This window comes from Embiotoca jacksoni, unplaced genomic scaffold, assembly GCF_022577435.1.
Source record: "Embiotoca jacksoni isolate LCO1_2020_lvr unplaced genomic scaffold, fEmbJac1.0.p SCAF_5, whole genome shotgun sequence".
Lineage (NCBI taxonomy): Eukaryota > Metazoa > Chordata > Actinopteri > Embiotocidae > Embiotoca > Embiotoca jacksoni.
Genome location: NW_027185403.1, coordinates 12863880 through 12883931, shown reverse-complemented (window position 1 = coordinate 12883931; position 20052 = coordinate 12863880). Strand labels below are relative to the sequence as shown.

Here is a 20052-nt window from a genome sequence, read left to right as displayed (position 1 = left end):
CTTCACACTGACAGTTCTGTTTGTCTGTGTGCATGAATGTAATTTAATGTGCTTGTGTTCTTTTAAATTATAGTGCGGTGGTGCGACAGAGCTGGAGTAGAGAATTAGTTAAAACAACTAAATGAAGCTACAGGGCAGTAAAAAAGAAAACATAAAAATATGCCAAATTAAATGTGGGGGCACAGAAGTAAGCGATGAAGAATATTTTCTAAGTGAAAACAGCTCATATTCCAATAAGCTTCTTCAAGGAGGAGAGGCAGTTTCCCTGGCTGGTTATTTTGAATCTATGTTCTCAGGCTGGAGAGGTTCCACTTGACTGCATTTGATTCATCAGTCAGGCTGAAAGGAGAAAGCCAAGTCTGCATAGCCTTATTCTCTCCTCAAAGTTTCACAAGCTGCCTGCGCTCTGACAGGACTCTGAATTGTTACTCTACCGGCTGTGCGCCTGCGCCAACTTTCATCCCTGATCTATTGCTTGTTATTTACCCCCCTCTAACCTTTCAAGATGTATAAATACTGTAAATAAGAAAGAAGTTTTAAGTTTTGGCAGTGAGACCAAGTTACCACCAAAAGCTAATATTCCTGACCTTTACAAAATCAATTCTAGACTCCATGTTTTTTTTTTGTTCAAAGAGTCTGTAAATGAGACCATTACAGTTGGTTTTGACCATAGCTTTCGCATGCACAGGAAAAATGGCATGATTAGCCGCTCAGGTCCAGCAGCCTGTAGCCAGTTATACCATCCATTTGCCCACAGCTGAAAACTGAGAGGCATAGTGGCTGTGACAGCAGCAGAGTGGCTCTGTCTCTTTGCTGTCACCCTTCAGTGAAGCACACAGTTCTCAGCAGCTCGCCTGACAGCGGAACGACACAGACTGACACTCTTCCTCGACAAAATACAGCATCGCTGCTTCCTCCTCCTCCTCCTATCGCTGTTACCCATGAGACATCACCCACACGCCCCTTCCAACTCCGCCCTTTTGTGACTACCAATAAAGTGGTCCTCTCCCGCAGTCTGCAGCATGAGGCTCATTTCCCATACCCTCCACGTATTTGTGTATCTGCCTAATGTTCATTTCACACAGAGTAAACACATTTTCTGACTCAGGCACACTTCTACAAACCCTCTTTCTGTAATATTATTTTTTTTGATTGTGCTTAACTGCGCAAGTGATGTTACCAGCCCCTTTGTTCTTTTCCACACAGCAACATAAGAGGCCAACTAGAGAATATCAAACAGCTTGTCTGGCTGGCACAACACTATTTCCCTTAAATTTCAGTAACATGTAATAATGAGAACTACTGGACACACCAGCACAACTTTTCACTAACCCCAATATCTAGTTTGACTTCTCTTCTCTGCCCCATTATCACATTACTTATTGAAGTGCATCTTCTGTGCTGCTTTCCCAACAACTTTTAGGCCAAGAGAGTGCTTGTGTGTATTGATAAGGCCCCACGCTCCACTGGGGATTGTTTCCAGTCGTTGCATTCCAATTGGCGTAGACTTTGGTGTAATTTTGAAAGTATTGGAGCGGCATTGCCCACCATATACTTTTATGTTTTACGTCAAAACTCTAGCACTGATGCTATTGTTGGAACTACTTAATGCCCTCGCACTGTTTAGAGTGGCTGAGCAAGCCTTAATGCAAACAGGGTTTCCAGACTATAATCATGGCAAAGACTGAAGCGGTGAGTAACAGTGCCAGGCTAAGTGATTCTACCTGTTCTGAAGATTATACATCACTTGGTAAAATGTAAGAGTTGCTCCATGAGTGGAGCATGTTAGTTGTGCCTGTCATAGGGCTCTACACCTCAGGTTCAGACCACGGCAAGGGGTTGATTTGTAACCCAGGCTCCCCGCTGTCTGACTCTGGCTGATCTCGGAGCTTCTGTAACAGCTCTCCCTTACTTTCTTTCCTTCTGTCTCTGTCTCTCAAGGCTGAGTTATCTAGTGGTGGTATGTTTTAGTGGGTGTGCAGAGAATACCAAGTGGCTGTGCCATCAGGGTGTGTAATTATCTAGTCTGCTGAGCTACTGTGCTCCCGCTGCCTGCACACTTGTGTCCAGCAAGGCCCCACTCCTCTCCTGCCTCTGCCTTGGACCAGAGTCCACTGCTGTGCAGCTGTTTTGAGGCTTTTGTTTTAATTTGACAGTATAGTTTTCAGCTCCATTTCATATTTAAACACATTACCATAGAATGAAATCCAGACAACAATTTTTGCCATTACATGTTTGTCAATGCAAATTAGTTGTATGTTAATGTAATGTAGGAAACAGGAGTGGAGGGATCTCTAGTGACAGTTAGGAATCCGAACAACTGAGTGACTGAACTGAAACACACAAACATATACAAAAAGAAAAATCATAGAGTGTCAATTAACTGAGAGCTACTCTTTAAACTCTGCTGCCATGGTAACAATAGAGATTTGTCATGCTAGTACACTAATCATGTGTCTCAGTTGTTTGAGTATCATTTTGTTGTTTACAGGACCCCCTTGAAACATGATTTATTTGAAAGGGTTTATTCTAATCAAGGTGATTGATAGTGGAGAAAAACAGTCAATCCTCATCCTATATACACAACACAGGCCTACTCTTCGTTTCAAAGTTACGCCAAACTTTAACTGATGCCGTGGAACCATCATCAAATCCTGTCTCGAGGAAAAAAAGTAAATCTTTCTGCCCTCATCAAAGTTTGTTTGTCGTTATATTTTGATTCATTCGTACCGATTAGGTTTTCACATTTAAGTATGGTAACGGGTACTCAAAAAGAAAACAAACACTGTTGCATCAAAGCTGCTTGATAAGGAAGATTGTATCGACTCAAGACGATTTTAATCTTATCTTTGATTTGGAAAAATGGTCCAGGGACTTTGTTGCTCTCCATAATATGCTGTCTGCTGTCTGCTGTTCTCACCCTCAGTGTGGAGGAAATGAATAAATGCTTGGCTGCTCTTTGTGGTTTAATCCATTTAATGCACCCTGGGCAAAGGAGAGAAGAGAGGAATATGCAGCCTGCTGTGGTGCACACATCTAAAAGAGCTTGACTATTGCATTGAAGCAAAACCGCTGACTGCATGCAATTCTTGTTGCGGTTGTCATTGTCATGTGTAATTCGCTTGCGAGCATTGGTCAGGGTGTTCAATCTTTGAGAAAATGGCTCCTTGATATCACACAAAGAATAAATAAGTATGCGTAGTGAATTCCTCTAGGTGCTAGTCGACTGCTTTCCATCACCATGACACTGTTCCGCCAGAGCCATGATATACTGACCATTTCACCAACAATCGTCCAAGGGCAGCCCCCTCGAGAGGCAGTGAGTTGAATCGCCAGTCAGAGACCTCAGTTTACTTTTGGTTCGGTTTCGGTTTCAGAATTTCGGTTTTGGGTTATTTTACACACTGACAATAGGCACCAGAGGCAAAGTTGGGTACTGTAGGCGCTCAGAGGGCGACCAGGGCGAAGCTGCTGTACCACGCCCAGGTTAAGGATCCAAGCGATTGGCCAGGAATAGCCCTTGCACTGGCCTCTCCATACACCCTGACGTTAGGTACGTCAGCCCCTGGACCAGCCTGCCGGGAGAGTGTCGTCAGTCGGATACAGTTGGGCAAAGGCTCGTCCAGTTGGGAGCGAGGCCCAGACTAGGTTTTTTTTTTTTTTTTTTTTTACCACAAATGTCCCCGCCAGCCACAGCCTCCACCAAGGGAGCTATGCGGGTGCAGATGGGGGCGACAAGAGGCCCATGTGGTGGCAGACTCACGCATCGGGAGACCTGCACAGAAGCCACAGAGGCAGTAGTGAAGGGTGACACCTCCACCGTGTGCTGCTGAAAGTAGACCGGGCAAGCTGGAGACAAATATGAGCGCGCCTAGGATTTTCTGGTTGCCAGATAGTGTAAATAGAGCAAAAAGAGGAACAAATTATCGAATATTCGTATTGGGCGGTCAAATCTGATTCGATCCTCGTCGGGTATAGCACCAAATTGTCTATGTCTTGTGTCCAAAATGACACAGTATCAAGCCCAGTCGTTTTTGAGGAAGAAGCTTTTTATTTGCCAGTATGTCATATATACCAAGTTTTTACTCCCTGCACTTTGACCTCTGCATTTTACCATTGGTAAGCTGTAAACACACACACACATCCAGTGCAATAGACAGCTGCAGCGTCCGGGGAGCAGTTGGGGGTTACGTGCCTTTCTCAAGGGCACTTCAGCTATGGATGTTTTCCTTGCTGATACAAGAAATCGAACCTTCGGTTCCAACCGCTGGTTCTCAGCCTTCAGCCCTCTTATAGACTCTAGAAGCACCCAGGCAGAACAATTAATGGAGAGAGTGCAGTCTATGTATTTTTGGAAGATAGCGTGTACTATCTTTTCCTTATGACTCCTCCCTAAATTGTACATGCGTATGAATTGTGCATGCCCACTCACAATTCAGCTCTCCTCTAGTTTTTATGCTCTAAACTCTGTGAATTAATTTTTGTGGAAAGTACCTGGTGGAAAGTGTACCTGTGGAAGGAGGTTTATTTCAGTTGTAAGTGTAGGTGGTCCACTGAGTGATGGCTCCGCCATGATTTGTGATGAATCAGGCTGTAACTGTGCTCTTCTATCTTTGTTAATGGGGTGCGATCAATAAGGTAGCTCCGTATCAGCAACCACAGAGTTATAACTGAGTATGAGGGAGGGGGCGAGGGGTGGGTGGGGTGGGGGGTGGGGTGGGAGAAGGAACTACATGACAATCGATGTGAATGTGGAGATAATCAACAAGATTGCAGGTAATGCTCCGGGCGGTCTGTCAAATCGAGCCTTTTGCAGGACCATTTCAAGGGATCAATCTCTATTGCTTAATGAGTGTCACACTGTACCTACAGCACATTTGGGAACATTTGTGTCATGATGGTAAAGGAGAGAATAGGAGAAAAATGAATTTTGTTATAGATAACAAGCATAGGTCTCTTTTGTGTAAGCTTGTCATTTTGTAGAAATTTTAGCTGTAATCAGGTCCAAAAACATTCATACACGAAGGCAGAAGATGTTGCTAATGGGTCCTTCAACATTTTCTAGTAAGTTGCACTTGTGTCTTTGTGGTAGTGGTGCAGTCACACAAGAGAATGTCCCAAATAGGTGTCGAGTGGCATCAAAGTGTTCACTGGCTTCTCCCTGTCGTTCTCCTTGAGGCCCTGTCTCAGCTAATTGTCACAGCTCGCCTCCTCTCCCTTTCACCGCTGTGATATCCTGTGCTCAGCCATGTGTGTGAAGTTTGACAAAGCAGAGTTGATTGCAAAGTGGTGGTGTTGTGACGCGCTGGGGGGCTTGTGCAATGCAGGGTTTGTTTATGGGCGGGGGTGAGAGGGGTTTGGATGGACGGAAGGTTGGTGGTGGTGGAGGTGGAGGTGGAGGTAAACCTACAGTTAAGAGTTAATTGGACACTGTAGATGGTGTAAGTGGAGAGAGACTTATTTGTAGACATTTAAGTTTGCGCTGCAGTCTTTGAACCTAGGACAAACAAACGTCTGATTGCATTAAGATGATTAACAGCTGCGCTTTGTGGCGCTGTGTATGACATTTACAGACTTCTTTCTGGTGCTCTGTTGCAGACACAAACCAAACACTGCACGAAGAGTGCCTACAAAGACAGATTATGTGCTTATGAAGCATACATGGTAAAAAGGTCAGTTGCAAGAGGAAAGGCAAAATATATTTACAGTGTATTCTTTTTGACTGTGCATAACAGCTACTGTATGTACCGGGGACATATGATGAGAGTTGGCAGGTCCATTAAAGCCCAGGTAAAACAAGCTGAAAGGTGTGTAACTGTCCTGACAGCAGCTAATCTGTCAGCAACATTACTGCAGCTTTTCAGTGCACAAATGTAGTGAGGCTTGTGGGGTTCAGACAAAATTGTTTGTTTTTTTAAGACTAGGAGCATCATTAGCTTCAAAGCTTTTGCCTTCCTGGTCCTATGTTGAAATCAAAACAACAAATGATGAAAAATAAGTTTCTATATCTACATCTACATTTTCTATTTGAATGTTGTTGTGCCAAAGATGGAGAAAATACATAATTGGTAAAACTGAGCGTGCACATCAAACTTCATTCCTCATTACAGCTTCAGTCAGTCAGAAGACAGGCAGACAGGTGCCGAGCATCGATATGTTTCTTATCGTAGAGGTACCTCCTCTTGGCTCATCACAGTCCAGAGAACATAACACACTTGCACACCACACACAACATCACACATCCTTGAGTGTGATATAGAGGCGGAATAAGTGGAGGGAGGGGAAGAGGAGGAGAGTAGAGAGGCTGTTTACCTGTTTTGGAGAAGAAACTCTTTGGAAAATATTCTGTTTTGACAGGCATGATATATATATATTTTTTTCAAAATTTTATTTTTACACATTTCTTTGAGACAAGAAAATAATGAATGACTTGCTGTGGCTCCAGAGCTCTTGCCTTACAGTACCTTATTAAGAGTATGGTCGAGTGCTGCATTACTCTGACCACATCTCAGCATTTTACTCAAGAGCTATAACCAAGAGGAAGGACTGGAATGGTAGCCAGCAGCACTGAGGTGACATTTACAATTTTAAGATGAGAGCTGTGTGTACTTAATTAAGAAATAGCAGGGGACACCAGCCACTCTTTTTTCCACTGTTCCCTCGGAAAGCTTATTTCATGCTCCAGAAAGCCTTTACATCACACACATGCACAAGCATGTGTGGGTGTGTATCTATCTGTCTGGGAGAGTAACAGAATAATGAATCTCTGACAGAAAGTCTTTAATAATGTAGATGTATGCAATACGATTTTTTTTCTGTTCTATACGTGAACAGTCAAGTGTGCAGATACATTAAGGATCATTACGCTACTGGCCATTTTCAGGATATACTTTTACTTACTTATTAGGGTTCTTGTAGACACATACATACACATGTTCCTTTTATCTGTGTGAGGACACTTAACACCTACAGTATCTTAAAACCAAGCCTGAACACTCAAACGGCCTTTTGAAGTTATGTCAGAAAGGGAGGACCGCAAGACTGTCCTCTCTCCGAAGGATCTCACAAGGATAAATGTACAATACAAATCTAAACACAAACACACACACACACACACACACACACACACACACACACACACACACACACACACACACACACACACACACACACACACACACACACACACACACACACAATGAATATGGTATATGACACAGAAGTCAGATCCTTGATCCTTGTTATACCAGCAACTAACATTTTTTTAATTAATTAATCTACCATTTGTTTTTGATTAATCTGTCTTTTCAAACAGTCCAAAAACTATTTGGAGTTTGCAAACATTGTGATTGATAAATTGACATAAAAAAAAGATGAATCAATTAATTTGGACTAATCTAATGATACCAATTACACACACTTAGTCATCTCTTTTCATTGTCCTAATCACCCGACACATTTTCACACTGTTATCTGTCTGTTATTCTACAGAAAGTAATGGCCGCTCTTGTGTTTGCTAACATACCTGTGGACTCTGTGATTTGTTATTTACAAATTGCTTTGGTCAGTAATCACCATAGCAACCTTCAAGCAATTCGAGCAATGATTGTCTCTACCGTGTATCAACTGTGAGCCTCAGGGATGAGGAAGGAAGATGATGCACAAACCCTGACTCTACATCATCATCATCCTCCAATTGCTGCTCTTTAAAAGTCTCTCTCTCTTGCTCTGTAATCCACACATCTTCTGTTTCACATAAATACACACTTTTAAGATGACTGTCTGTATAACTGAGAATACCTGGAGGCTCAGATCAATCAGTTTAACAGATGCCAACAAATACAGTGATGCACTAGAGCCATTTATTGCAGTGATTAAGGATTCATACAAAGCTTTTACTAATTGTGTTTTATGTATTTAATAGTTCTCAACACATCCAGTAACAAACTGATGGTACTACTACTAATAATGCTGTTACTACTCCCCTCAATTTATCAATTTGTCTTTCACCTGGTGTCACTCACAGTGTGTATGTACAGGTGTATACATGTGTGTAAATGCACCTCTGTTCCTTTGACTTCTCTGTATTCTGCCACAAACCTCTGGGATTCATTTTTCTGCCTCCACTTTACTTCTCTCTCTGGCTGTCTGTGTTTACGTGCATGCACATGCATATGATTGTGTTTATGTTGACGTGGGTGTACTTGCCTGCTGTCAAGCTGCTAATTTCAGAGAAGTTGAATAAAAATCGAGGCACCAGTTTCATTTGGCAGGTCTGCGCGCCAATGTAAACTGTGAATTAGTTGTAGTGTTGTGTAATTTTAGATACATTTCACTCAAAATTGGAATTAAGAAAAAAAAGAGTGTAAGTATTTGATTATTAGAGCTGCATTTAGATGTTTTGTTTTTTTTGTCTTAAATTTGCATGTTGACATATTATTACAAGTATCATCTCAAGTTGTATCAACATTGAACCTCACACGTTAAGATTAATCTTTTGTCCATGATAGCTAAATGATTAAGAATGTTAACCGTCTTTTAATACATTTCAATCTAGGGTTTCCAAAGATGCTGCATGCCAACTTCAGTTGTTGAACATATATTTCAATAAATCAAAACTGTATTTATGCACACCAAAACATCCCTCCGTCCACACACAACACTCTCACCCCCCCCAAACTTCAGAAAGGTGCAGCGGCTTCGCCCTCCATGTGCCTCTTGTACCCAACTTTCCTCCCTCAGGGGCAGAGGCGGGGGGTGTCCTATGAGTATGTGTAAGACACCACAGCCATCAAAAGACTGCTTGACTTGAAGAGTCTCAGTCGACTGAGGCGTTCGCATCCAATGATTACACTCACTGACTTTCATGGGGCAGCCTTACATGGCCGACAAATCATCTAAATGCAACAATCCAACAACCTCAACAAATCACCACTGAAGCTTCACAAATGTTATTTATTTCAGGTTGGAGTTTGTATTAGATTGCATTACAGGTTCATGTTATTGAGGTGCCACATTTCAGGGGAATTTAGCATGACAGTATTCAGGGGCTGTTGAAAATTAATTTAATGATGGCTCCCTCACTTGTGTTTTTCCAGCGCTTCAAAGTGACCTCATAAAGGAGAGTTTTGGTAGGGCTTCTGCTGAGGACACAATTTTACTAAATTCCCTTTCTCTTTTTATCCAATTCAGCGTTAATATCTGATGATACGGTAAGGCTTTATTGTAGCGTAGCATTTGGTGTAAGCAGACTAAATGGAACTGCTCACTATCTGATGCGGATATTCCATCAGTAGTCTGAGAAACAAAGGATGTGCACAAGCAAATGCCGTACACATTGGTGTTATGCAGCCCATGCTCAATGCAGTTAAATAAGTTTATTTTAGGTTTCAGTCTTGCATTGTTTTTGAGAATGTTACTATTTTACAGCCAAACATCACGAAAACAAGTGCCAGCCACACAGAGCAGCCTGCACTCTTTGATTCTAACTATAATAATGAATGGATTTTACTGTGAATGTAACGTCTCTCTCTCTCTCTAGGGTAAAAGTGCCACCAGCGTCTTTGTTCTTGAACCCATTAAAATAAAAGGCAATAGAAAAATCTTAATTTATATTTGAAACATACATTGAGAGATGGAGTAATCAACCACATCCTGTGAAATTTCACTTGTCAAACTCCATTTTTGCTAATCCTTTACCATTATGGTTTAAAGCCTTTTAAGTGTATTTGTGTATCAGACTTTTCTTTACTTGGAAAAGTGGATGTCAAGATGAAACTCTCAGAATACATAATGACTTCATTAGTCGTCCTTCTCTGTGATTAATTGGAGTGCTGTGTCACCCAGCGTGACAGAGCCGCTCGTTTCCAGACAGTGTTGTGACAGGAGACGAGTACCGTGGTGATGAGTCTGGAGATGATCACCCACTGGTCTACACTCTTAAGACACACACACACACACACACACACACACACACACACACACACACACACACACACACACACACACACACACACACACACACACACACACACACACAAGAGTAAGCAGCATCATCACACACATCCTGCCTTACTGAAAGCATGCAAAGAGACCGAGCCTAATTTCAGTCAATTTTACAAAAGGAAAGGAACATCTACGTGTGATTGGCCGATGGCAGTTTCACAGCTCTGCCAGTTCCGATCAGCAACAGCAATCTCTGCTTCAATATTTACTTCTTTGATCAACCTACTGGCACAAGCCCAGCTGTGTTATCACCCCAAAGATGTTGGCATCTGTCTGTTTAACAGGACAGGATAAGTGGCCACAGATACATAAAAGAAAATCCACTGTGTTTGATGGCTGCTGTAAGCTCACCATCACAGAACAAACAACAACAAGGATCAGGAGAAAAAAATACAAAACTTGTATACACAAAAGTGAAGGAGGGAGAAGCAGAGAAGCAGGAGTTGAAGAAAGCAGGAATAAATAGTAAAGTGGAGTGCAGGAGATAAATAGAAAGGGAAAGGGATGAAGCGAGGCAAGGGTCACATAGTTTAGATGAGAATAAGCTACCAGAGGACAGACAGCCTGGCTGCTGGTTTTGAACTGGTAACGGCTCAGCACTGAGAAATTCAGTCTGGCCTTTGATGAGTTTGTCTGACTGATGTTGGCTGTAACGATTTTGAACTGGGTGTCTGGAGTCGGTGCAGCAAAGAATGCATCGTGGTCCTTCAGCAGAGCGCACTTTGTAAATAGATCTCCACTGAAATGGCAGACTGTTATTTAATCTGTTTTTATCAATACAACCACTGCATTGGATCAGCTGTCATATCAGTAATGTAGCAAAAAAGTTAAAGAGACCTTCTAACTGGAGGGAATTGCAGTTTGAGACCAGGTTTAAATGTCGGTATTAAAGACCATCTATCCTTGATGAAATCCTTTGATAAAGGTTTGATACAGGCTGCAGGCTCAGAGCAGGTCTCTAACCTGACTGTGGGTGGTTCAAATGGTTCAGTGTCTCTTTGGGGCCCTAATTAGTGTCTGCTACTTTCAAATGTTGCGACATCATAGAGAGATTTTTGCAGGTGAATCTTACATCTATCCAACGACCAGTATCAGCCAAAGGATCATTTCGTGAAGAAATGAGATGCAGAAAGTGTAAGAGTCCAATAAAATCCATCTAAGCTGTGTTCACATATTATTAGGTGCCTGTGAGCTATTCTTTTCCACCAGCATGCACTCAAAGATGGTTGAAGGCTGAGCAATAGATCGAATAGGAATTTTCAAGCAAAAGCATCACCGTTTATACCACGCACCCAGAGAAAAACAAACTCCCCTCTCCCTGCCTGTGATAGCAACACCTTCCATATGCTTGAGTAGCTGCTTATGTTCCCCCCAGCACATCACAGAGGGTGTTTTTGCTGCATCTATGTTGTCTATCCCTGGCATGCCAGGTCCTTTGTGGCCGACTCCACTCATCACAATTTGCTCAAATCTCTGTGAAGTGGCGAAGGACACTGGCTTCTCTTCTCCAGCGGCAACACTGAGAAATATAGGAGTCGCATTTTATTTGTAGGATATAACAACATGCAGCTACACAGCTAAGGGAAAATGTCAAATGTGTTTACGTCTCATTTAAATGAAGCCTTTTGGTCATGCTAGAGGCAGGCGCTTTTGGTCCGTCTGTCTCTCATTCATTCCACCACTTTGGTCCAGACTATAATATCTCAACAACTATCGCATGGACTTTGATTAATTTTAGACAAATGTTTGTGCTTCCCATTTAAGGGTTGCTAATAATTGTAGGGATCCTTACATTTTTCATCTAATACTATAATAATGTTTCACGTGTATTTGTTCCCATGAGATTTTGCACATGAGAAATTTGTGTAGTTTAAATTGGTCTAATTTGATTTATGAAACTTGATGTCTCCTGTCACTCGGGGCTTATTCTTTCAGCTTTCACTCATTTGATTGACCGTGAGCCGATCTGCAGATGTTAAATTAAATTTACGGAAAGACACGTCTTGACTCTGGCTTTTGTTTAATCCAGGAGTAGCCACAACACCAAATAACTGCAGAATTAATTCCCATGAGCCTTTGTGTTTGATTCTGAACATGCTAAACAACTGGCACACATCACCATGCCAGCATCATTATCAAATCAAATCAAATCAAAATGTATTTGTATAGCACATTTTAAAACACAACAAAGGTTGCCCAAAGTGCTGCACATAGACAAACAGCCATACATTCGAGAAGACCAGATTAAAACTAACACAAATCACACAAAAGTGCCGAGGTTAAGATCAAAGTGGATAGGCCAGTGAACATAAATAGGTTTTTAAACGGCTTTTAAACTTTGGTAAGGTGGATGACAACCTAATATAAAGGAGAAGGTTGTTCCAGAGCTTAGGGGCAGCATCAGAGAAGGCACGGTTGGCCCGGGTTGTCATTTTTGTTCTCGGAACAACTAAAGACTGTTGTTCGAGAGACCTGAGTGAGCGCGGTGGGGTATCGGGCTGCAGCAGGTCGGACATATAGATGTATATATACATATATCAGTCATATCGTGAAAGGATTTGACCTTAGCTAAAGTTCTTTGCTGAAAGAACCTGATTTTGATAATGGACTTAACTTGGAGATCCAATGTAAAAGATGAGTCCAAAATCACACCCAGATTCTTGACATGGAAATTACAGTGGGTTGCCATGGAGCCAAGACACAATGAGGGACATAGCAGCTGAAAGGCGAGAGGGATTGATTAGCAGGATCTCTGTTTTACCTTCGTGTTGAGGCATAGACAATTTAGCGAGAGCCAGCTTTTGACATCAGCCAGGCAATTCATTAATTCATGTATAGAGGCAGTTCCAGATTTGAGGGGAAAGTATATTTGAATGTCGTCGGCATAGAGGTGACAAGAAATGTTTTGTTTTTGGAAAATAGATCCATGTAGAGTGAAGAGAGTAGTGGACCCAAAATGGGGGCCTGTTGAGAGGAGCAGTTGCCCATGTTGAGACAAAACTTTTAAAAGGGCAGATTCAGTGCTGTGAGATGTTCTAAAACCAGATTGAAAAACATCACAGATACCATTAAAACGGATAAAAGACTGAAGCTGTTAAAATACAACTTTCTCAAAGATCTTGGACAGAAAAGACAAGGTGGATATTGGTCTGTAATTTGATGGGTCAGAGGGCTCCAGATTAGGTTTCTTGATGAGAGGAATCACTCTTGCGTGTTTAAAAAAGACTGGGACTGAACCAGAAGACAGACAGCTGTTGATAATTGACAGTATACATTGTCCGATTTCAACAAAAACCTTCTTTGAGAGGCCTGAGGGGATGATGTCAGAGTGGCACATTGTAGTTTTTAGTTTATCAAGAATTTTAGTGAAAGCTGTGAGGGAAACGGGCTCAAAGTGGTCCAATGTAATGGGATGTAACACCAGACCTAAGTTTTAAGATTTTATCCTGGAAGAACCTAAGAAAGGTGTCACACTGTCCCAGAGACAGAGTTGAACATGACGGGATCAGGGGGTTGATAACAGAGTTAATGGTGTCAAAGAGAATTGTAGGCCTGTGGCAGTGGTTTGCAATTAAGTCAGAGAAGCATCTATTTCTAGCTGACTTAACTGCATTCTGATAGTTTGTGAGGGAGTTCCTTAAGATTTCAAATGACACATGGAGTCTGTCTTTCTTCTATTTTCTCTCAGCCCTCCTGCACTTCTGCCTGAGTGCCCGAGTGGCTTCATTTAACCAGGGTTGAGGTTTCAGTTTGGGGAAGTATGTCCTCAGGGGGGCGACACTATCAAGAATTACAGAGCAGGTTGAGTTAAAATTTTTTTTAAATATCCGCCGGAGAAAGATGCCATGGGGGAGTTTGATTAGAAGAAAACAGTGGCGCGTCTCTAAAAGCATTTAAAAACTCTTGTGCGGTGTTGGAGGTGATAAAACGAGAGCAGCGAACAGCGGCAGGAGGGGGAGTGTCTGAGCCAGCGGTAACAGCTTCAAAGACAACAAGGCTTGTGGTCCGAGAACGTTGCGTCACACATTTCACTGGTGCATACAGAAATACCAAAAGATAAAACAAGGTCCAATGTATGACCATGTTCATGAGTGGGACCAGAGACTAGCTGCTCAAGATTAAAAGAGTCAATCAGGTTTAAAAAGCCAATCACCATTGGCTTAAAAGAACAACACACATGAATATTAAAATCACCAAAAATTTAAATATTATCATATTTTGGGAAGATTTCAGCTAAAAATTCAGAAAACTCCTGGATAAAATCACCATTAGGTTTAGGAGGCCGATAGACGAGTACGCATAAAGTTCTGGTGGACGGTGAAAACTCAAAGAGTTGAAGCTCAAAGCTGGAGAATGGATCCAGTTTAACCTGGCGGAAACAGAGACTGCTCTTAAAGACTGTGGCAGGCCCACCACCTCTACCAGTCAGCCTGAGAGAATTAATGTCTTCACAGTTAGTAGGGACAAGCTCTGAGAGGCTTTAAGCCAGGTTTCTGTCAGACTCAGAACATCCAACTCATGGGAGTTAAAAAAGTTATTTAAAATGAATGTCTTGTTGGTCAGCGATCTGACACTAGCTAAGGCCATTCTAATCTTCAAGCAGTTCCCAGCCGCTTTGGAGGCATGGCTGAATGAACAAAGGTTGGAAAAGTTCAATCCACCATGGTGACGAAGGAACCGGGGTTGGTGTTGAGCATGTTGGCATGGTGACATTAGCATTTTGCTAAATTCAGCCTCACAGAGCTGCTATCTTAGCTATACATTTCTTTGAAATATGACATGTTTCATCAATAATGCTTGAAAATTACAGGTTACTGAATGTGGAACTAAGATTAGTTCAGGAGCAGGGATTCCCCCTCTCTAAAACAATAAATTGGCCCATAAATTGATTATAATCCTAAAGCGCTGTGGGGATAAACAACATGTTTTTGATGTTTGTGAACATTGTGTTTCATATGCTAATTAAAGAATGCTTCCAACTGCTGATCACTATTTCCTTTTTGCAAAACACAGTGTTTGTTACAATGAAGACTGTATGCATAAAATCAGTTTATTTTAAATTTTAGACATATTTTAGTTTAAAATTTTAAAAAAATGGTATAATCCTATTGGTATTTGAATTGCATATACAGTACATTGCCTCACAATTGTTTATGACTGCAGCAAATTTAATTACTGTATTGACTGCAGACTTTGCACTCTGCAGCATTATTATTCTCACTCGCACTCATTCTGCGATGGCAATAGCCACGGGATGAGGTACCTGGCTAAAACAGAGAAACCCCCCCCTCCCCCCTCACCACTCTGAATCAGCTCTCTGCTCACTGGAATGGAATCAATACAGAATTGCAAATGTGAGCAGGAGCTGCAGAGGCCATGCACACGCACAAACCCGCTGCTGCACGTGAGATCACACCTTCACTGCAAGATCATAACAATAGAGGATTCCCAACCAAGACCGTTCATAAGCTCTGACAGGATATATGTAATGTTTCTGAAGAAAGACAGGGACTGAGAAGGTTAGAGGATGAAGGCATGGAGAATCATTATGCGTAACTAATTTTAAATGGGGTTATTATATCATGATCAGTCAGTCAGAAGGAGGTTACGCATTTAAGTAAAATTTAACTCTATAGCTTTCGCCTGTGGCTCATTGATAAATGATTTAGCGTTTGTAAGATTAGGTTTTAAATGCTTTTGTTAGCTCACACTGTAAGAGAAGGAGTTAGAGCTCTTTCGTCACATAATTCATGTTGTAATAGTCAGTGTAGCTTTGAATTATTTCTTTTTTTTTGTCCTGTATAAACAATCCCACAGTGCAATATTTTTAACATAGGAATTCCTCAGGAACCATGTGCAGCTTTGGTACATTGAATGAGAGAAAATGGAAGGTAGAAAGTTTACTTACGATCCTGACTGGTGCTGACTGGTGGACAGAAGGTTCTTTTTTTTAAGCAGGGATCTGCCACAAACACACAGATGTGTCAGGAGTATAGTGTGTGTCTACCTGTTCAGAGACACAAAAGCAAAGAAAGCCTTGTCATACTCTGTAAACACGGAATAAGCCGCTGATACTTAGCCTCAGTTTTTGTGCACAAAATGGCCCCTTTGACAGAAATCCACCAACATATCATGAAAAATATAAAGTAACATATGAAAAGTAATAATGTAAATACAGTGAGACATCTTTATGTGTGAAATGACTCATACTGTAGGTGTTATCTTGCTAAGATCATGCTTCCTAAGATGCATATATTCATATTCATCCCCCAGCAGTAATAATGCATGACACGCTGATGCAGCCAGTAAATGACCATGAAAAAACAGTTTATGAAGACTGTTAACGACATCCGTATAATGATGCGCTGCAGAGCAGTCGGAAGGAGTGGTACAAACAGTGGTTTGTGTTATGAGACGGTGACAATGACAGATGTGATGTTCTGATTCTTCAGATTTGAGATGAAATAGAAAAGTAGGCTTTGATAAAAATGAATAGGAAGAAGACCAGAAGTGACATCAGCTACACAGAAAACCAGTGTATTCCGTGGTATCACTGTTAACTTCATCCATGCACTGTAGACGTGAACACGATTTAAGTTGTCACTGTAGTACAGCAGCACCAGATTCTATTTGTGAGGGAGAAGTAGTCTGAAAATGTAATATTAAGAATATTAAGCTCACATCTGCACAACTCAGCTGTTTTGATGAAACTCGTATTGTTGTTTGTGCTGCTTCTGTTTATACTTTCACCTTTGATAATGTGATATCAGCAATTTAAGCATCACCTTGTTTCACACCCTTTTAATTAGATTTATACTAACACAAAAACGCAGTCTTGTATTTTATAGTCAAATTAAAACCAGAGTGTAAATGGAGTGACAAGACATTTAAGTTTAGGTTTTTTTTATTGAATGATAATAATCTAATAAACCAATTATTCATATGCACTTTTAGAAGTTTATGTGCTTATTTTTCCATTTGGTCTTATATTTTCTAATTGTACCTTTTCTGCCAATGTCTTATTTTATGTTTTCTTCTTGCTGTGGCCTCCTGTTCACCTCCAACCAACTGGAAAACTTTCAGACATTCCTGATATCGGTTTTCATAATCTTCAAGGCTTTGTAGAAACTGCTGACAAACTAGCCCACTTCCTTTTCCCATATCCTGCTTGGCTCATCTTGACCAGCTGCTGTGCACAATCCAGATATAGACGTTACCTCAGCACTCAGCATAGTGCTCTGAAGGTCTGGGTTTATGCTAAAGTTTCCGTATTGGATTTGGCTTTCTGGTGTGATGTTGAAACGGGAACACACTCAAAAACTGAGAAGGGAATTTCAAAATTTAACATCCATAAATCTGATATCTTTTAAATAATTTTGAAACCTTCCTCATTTATATCCAACTGCATTTGCTAGCTTTCGTGATCTTTGTCACAACTTTTATTAGCCTACTGCTGCATTTCGGTCACCTGTAGGAATGTGTGATGTGTCACCCGTCAGCTTGTGTATGTGACTCGTTCTCTTCATATACTCATGAACACGCTCACGTTTTATCATTATTTTACCGCTTCAGGCTCTTGCCAATGTAAGTTTAGTTTTTTATGCACCATTTTCCTGGTCTGTGTGACCCTCTTCATTCATTTTGCTGCATGTCTGTTTGTGTGAGTGGGAGTATGCTAATGAGTTAGTCTGCAGCTCCTGGGTTTTCTTCCTGTCTCCTTTCAGGCGGTGGCTGCAGTTGGGCAATTGGGTTGACGCGTTATGTTTCCAAATGTCAAAGGTGATAGCTGCTGTCCATAGTGACTGAAACATTATCCCTCTGCACTGGTGATAAATCCCGCTGACAGAAATGATGAAGACTTGATGAATTGATGAGTAATATTTTATACATATCCAGGTATTTTAAGTGCTCTCATTGTGTGTATGCATTTTGATTCTTGTCAGTATTTGTGTGTGCACTCGCTGCATGTTTGAAGCCCTCTCTAGATTTCATCAGTTTATAGATGTCAAATATGATATTGAGCTAATGACACTAATCACTGAGACATGGTCTAATTTAATATTTCATCACACGTCTCTAAAGATAGATAGACAGACAGACTCTGCTCTTATTAAGTACAGATTTCAACTTTTAATGGACTCAAGACCATCCACATTCAGTTCATAATTCATTTCACAATGACATGTTTCAAAGACAAGCTGCCTTTAGCTTTGATCACATGACACTAAAAGAGAGGGCGGCTCAAAGGAACCTGAGTCTCACGTTGCTTCTTACAACCGGCACAGGAGTATTTTTAACCTGTTCAACGTACAATCCAAGATAAGAATCAGATCTGACATGAAAGTAGGTGGATGTTTATTAGCACCAACAAGGCCCAGCGGTGGTTCCTCTACCAGGAGGGGCAACCGTTTTTTACACATAACAGGGAGCAGCTTCTCCTACCATGCACTATATTAGTCTCAAACCACTGTGTTCTTTTTTTTTTTTTTTTTTTTTTTTTTTAGCTAGAAGTGTCAACACAGCACCTAATCTGACAAAATAGTGGAAAGATTTAGTAGAAACAAGCAGGGCAACAATGCAGAGATTTGTGATAATTTGAATACATCTCAACTTCTCACTATTCACATCTTTTCCCTGAGTCACATTCAGTAATCCACAGATAAGGATTCAAACAGAGCAGACAAAGAAACATTTAAGTTTATTGAAAGATATAAAAGAATCACTCCAGAATATGATTTTCATTTTAAAGCCTTAAACGAGCAGTTTGATGCACTGATGTACACTCACGGCTGACATACTGGATATTTCACCTCTCAGGTTGATATAGTGAATGTAGATTACTGTATATTAAAATGTATATTATTTACACACCCAGCAGACGCAGAGCCACATTAGTATTCATTTGGAGTCGTATTTTCTGGTCTCATGACAAATTTCAGTCTAATAGTCATTCTGTTTTACCTCTAATTTTGATCCCCACCAGCTCCTGAGGGAAATATGTGGCACTTTAGCTGCTAAATGCTCCACTATCTTTACCGGTCACTGTGTCTGTCGGCCATTTGTTGCTCAGCAGGTAGTGTGTAGTCAGTTTATTCGTCAGTTTATTTTTTCAGGAAATAGCTGTCTGCTGTGGCTGAAAATGACTGGTGAGAGTGTGTAGCTGGACAGCTGAATAACCTGGAACTGCACTACAAAGCTTTGTAAAATCACCTTTTACGTTGTCACATTTAATTCCATGCTACCATTTGACACATTGTTATCAAACCTTAACTGCAACCACTTTAAAATATATACAAAATTTAAGAGGATTGAATTATTCATTTGTTATTTTCATTTATCATTACATCAAGATTGGAAAGTAAAAGTCAGAATTTCTGACACAAAGCATCTGAATACTGAACTACTGAGAGGGTACAATGTATGAAGCTCTGCATCAGAACTGGCATGCCCATTTTAAATTTAAAAAGCTTAGTCGTGACTTTTACCTTATAGCTCACATTTATTTCCTGCCAGTCATTGCAGTTGCATCACGAGTACCAACACTGTTGTTGTCTAAACATCTATGAAATTGTATTTGCCAGTGGAAATAGTCACACACATGTTCATTATGGAATAACCATCTACTCCATAAATCATAACCACAGACTTTGTCTCGTAAACACAAGAATCTGTAATTGTTCCATTTGGGTTCATGTTGACACCGGACTTATGGACTCTTAAGCATGCAGCCTCTGACTGTTACTGATGGATTACATTGGATTCCTGTTGGATTGTGGGCGCGCACACAAATCTGAAGGTTAACTGAAGGCATAGCAATAAAAACTGTCTTGGTCTGGTTTGGGTAATTTACAAATCTTTAGGTTTAGGATTAAGATCAGGAAGGTAGTTCTGTCTATGCGGATAATAACTACAGTGGGATTAATTATAACACATGTCTAATTTAGCTGGAGTCAAATCAGCGCAGAGATTTTATTAGGCCAATAAAACATATTGGGAAGTTATTTCCTACTACTCTCCATGGAAAAAAGGGGGCTGGATAGTTTGGAG

General features: G+C 40.9%; 1 protein-coding gene across 6 annotated transcripts in view; it reads right to left on the bottom strand.

The window, feature by feature from the left end:
- Positions 1 to 20052, bottom strand: part of frmpd3 (FERM and PDZ domain containing 3) — an 83816-nt gene that overhangs the window by 33852 nt on the left and 29912 nt on the right. For all 6 annotated transcript variants that reach the window (XM_069170410.1, XM_069170412.1, XM_069170417.1 and 3 more), the window contains exon 2: positions 15914 to 16012. The gene's annotated coding sequence lies outside the window, so the exon portion shown is untranslated. The remainder of the gene's footprint in view (positions 1 to 15913; positions 16013 to 20052) is intronic.